Here is a 7926-nt window from a genome sequence, read left to right on the forward strand (position 1 = left end):
CGGTCCGGCATGTTGAGAAGAGTGCCAAGCAAGCTCTCGCACACGTTCTTTGTAATATGCATGACATCAAGGCAGTGAGGTGTATCGAGAATTTTCCAGTACGGCAAGTCCCAGAACACGGACCTCCTTTTCCAATGAGCGGCGTCGTTTCCTTTTTCTTCTTCTCTCCAGGCTTTTGACGAATCTTTCCCGGCGCAGGGCACTCCTTCCAACCTTTCAGTAATGTATCGATCTCTTCGCCGCTCTTCTTACGTGGAGGTCCTCGGGGTTCATTTGTACGATCGAACAAATCTCCACGCTTTCTCCACGGGTCAGTCTTGTGTAGCCACCTTCGATGCCCCATGTAAACTGTTTTCGAAGAGCCGGGATCCTTACCAAGCTGCAAAAACATCGTCTCTTCCATCCACCTGACACATGCCTTGTGTCCATGGTACACCTAGCACGAAATGTAACCGTATCCGAGGTAGTCCTGCACCGTCGTGATCAAAGCGGCTCTCAAAGGGAAATATTCTTCCGCGACGGCGTCCCATGTATCTAACCCTTACTCCGCCCACAACGTTTCAAGCTCCTCCTTTAATAGTTCGAGATACATGTTGATATCGTTTCCTGGCTGTGTCGGCCCTTGAATTAGCATACTCATCTGTATGTACTTCCTCTTCATGCATAGCCAGGTGATACGTCTCCGACGTATCGATAATTTCTTATGTTCCATGCCACATTATTGATGATATCTACATGTTTTATGCACACTTTATGTCATATTCGTGTATTTTCTGGAACTAACCTATTAACAAGATGCCGAAGTGCCAGTTGCTGTTTTCTGCTGTTTTTGGTTTCAGAAATCCTAGTAAGGAAATATTCTCAGAATTGGACGAAATCAACGCCCAGGGTCCTATTTTGCCACGAAGCTTCCAGAAGACCGAAGAGGAGACGAAGTGGGGCCACGAGGTGGCCAAACCACAGGGCGGCGTGGCCCAAGCCCTGGCCGTGCCGACCTATAGTGTGGGCCCCTCGTGACGCCCCTTGACCTGCCCTTCCGCCTACAAATAGCCTTCGTTGCGAAACCCCCAGTACCGAGAGCCACGATACGGAAAACCTTCCAGAGACGCCGCCGCCGCCATTCCCATCTCGGGGGATTCAGGAGATCGCCTCCGGCACCCTGCCGGAGAGGGGAATCATCTCCCGGAGGACTCTACGCCGCCATGGTCGCCTCCGGAGTGATGTGTGAGTAGTCTACCCCTGGACTATGGGTCCATAGCAGTAGCTAGATGGTTGTCTTCTCCTCATTGTGCTTAATTGTCGGGTCTTGTGAGCTGCCGAACATGATCAAGATCATCTATCTGTAATTCTATATGTTGTGTTTGTTGGGATCCGATGAATAGAGAATACTTGTTATGTTGATTATCAATTTATATCTATGTGTTGTTTATGATCTTGCATGCTCTCCGTTACTAGTAGATGCTCTGGCCAAGTAGATGCTTGTAACTCCAAGAGGGAGTATTTATGCTCGATAGTGGGTTCATGTCTCCGTGAATCTGGGGGAGTGACAGAAACCTCTAAGATTATGGATGTGATGTTGCCACTAGGGATAAAACATTGGTGCTATGTTCGAGGATGTAGTTACTGATTACATTACGCGCAATACTTAATGCAATTGTCTGTTGTTAGCAACTTAATACTGGAGGAGGTTCGGATGATAACCTGAAGGTGGACTTTTTAGGCATAGACTGCCTCCTTTCTTTCAGCGTGCCAGTGCATGAGCTTTGCTTCCTTGCGGTCCGCGTAGAACCGTTGAAGCCGGGGGCGAGCGGGAAGTACCACACAACTTTCCGAGGAGCTTTCTTCTTCCCTTTCTTGTATCGTTCAGCTTCACACATAGGACATTTGGTCTTGTCCACGTGCTCCTCGCGATACATGATACAGTCGTTGATGCAGGTGTGCTACTTTTCGTGGGGTAAGTCGAGAGGGCACATGATTCTCTTGGCCTCGGCTAGACTACCAGGACACGTGTTCCCGGCAGGAAGGAGATCTTTCACGTATTCCAGAATGTGGTCGACGCTTGTGTCCGTCCATCCGTGTTTCGCCTTCATCTGCAGCACATCGAGTGCTACTCTCAAGCGGGACTCCCCCAACCCGCGACCTGAGTCGTACAACGGAGTATTCGAGTCTATCTCCAGTTGCTCAAGCTTTGATTTCTGCTTGGCGCCTTTCGTCTTTTCGAGAAGCAGATCTTAAAGATGAGGGTCCCGCACGACTGAAGCTAGCGGCACCTCTTCGTCATCATCAAGGTTACTTTCGTCATCAAGGTTATTGTCGTCAAGGTTATCGTCATGTGCGACAAACTCTTCATCGTTATCAATATCATGATGCCCTCCTTCTTGCCGGCCATTACCACCTGCTGTCGTCGCCCCATTGACCTCCGCGTTATCATCACTCATCCATTGAGTGTGTCCATGCATGAAACCATTAGTGAGCAGGTGCCCCTGCAATTTGCCTGAATAGGGGTCAAACCATTTCACTCGTTTGCATCTTCGGCACGGACACAATACCTCCGTGCGGTTATTTTCATACATGTCGATGATCGCGTGTTTCAGATATCTCATCACGACGCTCTCACTCATCTCGGTAACCTATCACCTGCATGGCAAGATTATATAATTAATTAGAACCATGCATCCGTCGGTAGTTTTCACGGAAAATTTCGGCATGACCTTCCTACACGGTAGGACATAGGAGCGCCAGAAATGTGCCGAAACGGAAATTTAACGAATCAACATTTCGGCGCAACGTTGGCAACTCATTTTCAACGCCAACACACACAAGCACAAACACAACATATATATATGCCACACACGAGAGCTTTGCTTCAAATGTTCAACATACGTCGATTTCATTCCTCAATTTGTTCATTAATCACCTATTTGTTTGATATATTCGTCGACGAGATCGAGACAACGCGCCGCAACAACGGCGTATGGAAGCCGACTTTCTAGATCTAGAACTAGATCTAGATTGAGCGGTCAATGCGCAATAGATAGATCTAGATCTACATAGGGATGTGGGAGATGCATGAAGGAAGGGAAGATTTGCTCAAAAAATATGATTTTGTTTGGTCAAATTGGCTAAATTTGGGGCAGAAATGGGCAAAAAATAGGTGGGTTGGGAGAAGGGTCGGGTTGTGTGGAGGAGTGAGTGTAGTGTCTTGTGAGTGCTGGTTGGTGGCTGAAATAACTCCCAGGTTACTGTCGGCGCACCAGGCAGTATATAACCCATCCGGCTATATCTGCTCCAGGCCAGGCCCACGAAACATTGCCGGCGTACCAGCCCAGGAGCGCGCCGGCAATAGCAAATTACCGCCGGCGCGCTCCTGGGCTTGTGCGCCGGCAATGTTTCGTGGGTCTGGCCCGAATTGGGCGAGGCCATGCCAGGAAAAAGCGCCAGCGCGTCGAATCCCCTGGTGCGCCGGCAGTGGGCAGGCATCGCCGACGCGGCTAATATTTGGTGCGCCGGCAGCACATTCCACCGGCGCATGCATAGGGTGGTGCGCCGGCACCACTTGCCTCCACCTATAAGCTTTTCCCTAGTAGTGTGACGTGATATATCCTATTTGGCATAACCATGACACTCACAGTACCAAGATGTTCCTGATATCTCCATATGCGTCCATTCATAATCATCCTCTGCTATTTTGTTACATTACCATGAGGTTATCCTACATGATTTATTTTTTCCATACCTTCTACAGTTCCCTCCAGGGTTGATTTTCATTGCATGTTGGTTCTTTTGGCCTTTGGATTGTGCTATGTATGAGAACAATGAAGCATACATGTGATCAGGACATCCCATCTATTGATACAACCGCTATACCTACAACCACACAAATATAAGGACCAATCACTTGAGCTCGTGCCAAACAACTTAATTATCAGGTACTTTCGTTACTCTTAGGAATGATGGATCTAGCATGGATGAGGAGGACAAGCATTGGAGCATGATCATACATGGAGGAGATGACAATAAACATTTGAGGATTGAAGAGGACGCCGCAAGTGGAGATTTCAGAACATTGAAGCCACCATAAGAAAAGATGAAGACATGGACAAAATATAGAGTTCTCCACTTCATAATTTCGTCCATAGCATAATATGGTGTTACGTCACCTTTAGTTTTGGGTCAGGCCCATGTCATTTTTGCAGGAGTTAAGTGAGCCACTTTTTAGAGTCCGTATTGAAGGGGGAAAGGCCTTCTACGGATTGGTTCCGTCACGTTTAGATGGGGATTTTGATTAGATTGAAAGTTAGTCAGTGCTGCAACTCTCGTGTACTTCTAATTTTGAGGCCAACGCCCAGAACAAGACCGACTATTCGGAATCTCACCTTATTCAATAAAGTTTTCATCTATATCCGCAATATTCGGATTGCATCATTAGTTCTTACTTGTTCTCGATTTCAGGTAGGAATTAAGACCCTCGCTGGTCAGGTTGATCGTGCATCCGCAATATCAGTAACTCCCGGAGATTGTCCTAGCGATTGCATTGGCGCACGAGCTGTGCACGTGTAGTCGGATCGTCAAGCATGAACTCCACCAACAAATCGATTTATCCTCGTCTCATCGAAAAAACAGAAGCATCCGAGTCAAAATTTGTAGCCAAGAAACAACTTACTATACAAGTGTATGAATTTGTAGAAATATTTTGCATGCCATAAGAATATATAAGCTATTTGTTTCTCTTTTTGATATGTCTTTTTTCTCCACATTACTGTTACCTACACAGTTCTAAAAGTTAATTGGATGTTTAGAACTTGTACATTAGGTGGCTAATGATATCAACTTTGGTGACTCTGCGACTAGCTTGGTTTCATGTGAGATTTACCTCTCTCATCATATGTTGGACCTCATATGGCCATATTTATTTTGCTTTTCCGGTGGTTAGGACTGGCTACACGACGAGTGGACAAATGATACCTTTTTGAAGCTACTATAAGCCAGCGCAAAGTAGTATAAATGTAGAATTATTTCAGTGATCTTACAAGTCTACCTGAGTATCAAGGACAAGATGTCACCTTATTGCTAATACTTAGAAGCGTTCCTTTCTATAGTGCCTATAGATTTTTGGCATTTGTTTCAGAATATAAGGTTGTAGCTTAACTTTTTTTCAATTACCCCCTCCCCGTTCCCCCCCAAATCGTTCAGCTCCCAAATCAGTGCTCAAATAATAAACCAAAGATCAGCAACATGTAATGGAAAAAAATGAACTAAATAGCAGGAATATACTTTAATTACCAAGTCATAAACAAAAGAAACCTGATGTCAGCCGGAAACCCATATATTTCACAAATTATGGTGTGTATAAAAGTCTACGATTCTATTTTCCTAGCTAAAGCACATATACATGATTAGAATATGACGCTTGATCCAGGGTGATGAAGATCTAGAACTATGCTATTGGAAATTTCCATACTGTCCTAGAACCAAAAGTGTGATCACCCTTATCAATTTCTGCAGCCAACTGACGTTCCCAAACTGAAAAAGCAGTCCCTTACGTCATACAGGAAAATGGGGATGCTACATAGAGAAGCATTGGCATTTAGCCGGTTTCCTACTTATCTTATTTGGCCGAGCTGTTGAGAATAATTGATGGATTAGACTGCACTACTACTACTACTCATGGTCCCTAATGTGCAAGCAGTACGCAGAGCCCAGACACCAGTACTATCATCTCATGTGTACTATCCAAAGGAAATATTTAAAACCAATCCTTCCGTTTGAGATATTATAGGAAACCAAAGCATGTGAAACCAGATTCATGCCTTTATCTTATGCCTAATTCATCCAATTCATGTGGTCCAAGGAATCCTATTTTTTGTATCTCTTACATTATGTTCTGCACATCTTGCAGAGCCAAGCAGGGCTGAACATATCTAGAAACAAAAACACAGGCATCACCTCCAATCACATTTATAAATTTCCCACAACATCATATTCCTAACCTTTTCAAACCGCCTTGCAAGTTCTAAGACAGTGCAGAACAAAGAACTTAATCATTATATTATTATTGTTATAAGTATAAACATGCTTATAATAGGTTGGAAGCCTGCTAAGAGTTGCATATTATCAAACCCGATAGACCAGTTTGTAGTGGCAGTGCCCCTTGGACATTGTCCATCAAAGGTGGACACAGCAAGAACTGTAACACGGTTAAGTTCAGTGGTAGGAATCATAAAGCAATAGCATGTGCAATTCCAATTATTTCAGCACACTTTCTACTTTTATGATATGATGTCTACCATGAAAGAATCAAATAGATAAACTGTGACACATTTAGAACCTCAAATCAGAAGCATATATACTGCAGCAGAACATAACATGCAAATAAACTCCATCTTTGTCTACCTTGTAGTAGAGGAAATTGGAGGGAGAGTCACTTCATCCATTTTGGATCGCTGAATCGTTCCGAATATTCTTCTCGGGCCATTATAAGTTAACTCGTTCTGAATCGGATGAACAAAAACTGTAACACTTACCTATCATCGATATGCTGCACTCTCCTCCGTAGCCTAGATATTTTGAGACGAAACATAATGAATTTTCTTTCCTTATGTTTGCAAGATTGACGAACCACATGATGGAAATTAAGGAGGACGAACTGGTACCATGGCAGATAAAGTTCAAAGCCTTGATCTGTAGTTTCATCGGCGTCCATTTGCAGGTGAAGAGCCTGCTGCCTCGTGAATTCACAGTGAAGCCCTGCCCAAAGTATGCATCTATGCTTTAGCAAACACATATTCATATAAAAGATCCCTGGTTGGCTGGTTTCAAAGTTTTCTGACAAACATTCATAGAACAAACCTCTTCATACTTGATACCATCTCTGTAGTGTAGTGAGCCTGCAGAGATCACAAAATCACAGGAGCTGAGATTCCCAGGAGACAAAAGCAACGTGAATGAAGAAAGAAGAGCAGGTTACTTCTGAATTTACCATGGGAAAGGTTTTCGAAATGCCGCGTATGGATATGCCAAACGATCCATGTCTCCAAGCAATCTCAGAACATAGAAGCAAGGAACCTATGAAGATTAAAAAGTAAGTGCTGAATATAACTATTTGAAAAGAAAAAAAATGATTGAGACGAAGAATTGTTTTCGGGGTTCAGAGAAGAAACACGCACATCATGCTTGAGCAGTAATGGGACTGCATCTTTTCTAGTCTTGCTGGAAGATAGTGTGCCTGATCTAGCACGATTCGCAGTTGACCAACGTGCTTTTTTAATCGACGGCGGCACTGTCGCCAGTGCTTATGCATGGGATACATCGCGCTGGGAAGACTTCGGAAAGTCAAAGCGTATTCGCAAATAGTAAGGGCCTATGGGAATCAACCTCGGAGGACGCGGCGGCTCCGCCCTAGGGCGCGGATTCCGCGGAATTTGCGGAAGTATCTCCAAGCGGCAGGCCGAAGAACGTCCACATGACCACGGTGGCGGCGGAGGCGCGAATTTGCGTGGAGGTGCGAGGATTTGATGGGTCGCCTCCACGGTTTTCGCCGCTGCTGCCATCCACGCGCCCTTCTTCCATCCTCCCCCTCTTCCTGTTCGCCGCCGAGAGGATGGTCCCTGGGAGCCCGTCGTACAGAGGCGGCGCTGGTCGGAGATGAAAAGAGATTGGCAGGGCGGGGCGCGGTGGCGAGCGGGAAGGGGCGGTGGGGATTTCGATCCAGGCGATGGGGGAGCGTTAGGGTTCTCTCCTCGGTGGAAAGCCAAGCGAGAATCACGTTCGAGCTGACGAGGGTTTCGTTTGACCGGTAACGTGGTATCAGTGCGTATTATGCGATTTGGTGGGAGGGTAAAATGGTCAGATGAAAAATATGTAGGACCGGAGGAAATAGAACCAGTTCCTCTTTTTTATATACTAGGACAAAGCCCGTGCTTCGCT

General features: G+C 45.4%; 1 long non-coding RNA gene across 2 annotated transcripts; it reads right to left on the minus strand.

Annotated features, from left to right (window-relative positions):
• Nucleotides 1-5856: 5856 nt before the first annotated feature.
• Nucleotides 5857-7716, minus strand: LOC127333238 (uncharacterized). 2 transcript variants are annotated; one of them, XR_007871026.2, is made up of 6 exons: nt 7167-7716; nt 6980-7065; nt 6850-6887; nt 6654-6747; nt 6394-6557; nt 5857-5911 (listed from the first exon to the last, which is right to left on the minus strand). It is a non-coding gene; the product is annotated as an uncharacterized lncRNA (long non-coding RNA). The 2 variants fall into 2 exon arrangements; XR_007871025.2 differs by having other exon boundaries at nt 5863-6557; nt 7167-7715.
• Nucleotides 7717-7926: the final 210 nt, after the last annotated feature.

Source organism: Lolium perenne, chromosome 2, assembly GCF_019359855.2.
Source record: "Lolium perenne isolate Kyuss_39 chromosome 2, Kyuss_2.0, whole genome shotgun sequence".
NCBI lineage: Eukaryota > Viridiplantae > Streptophyta > Magnoliopsida > Poales > Poaceae > Lolium > Lolium perenne.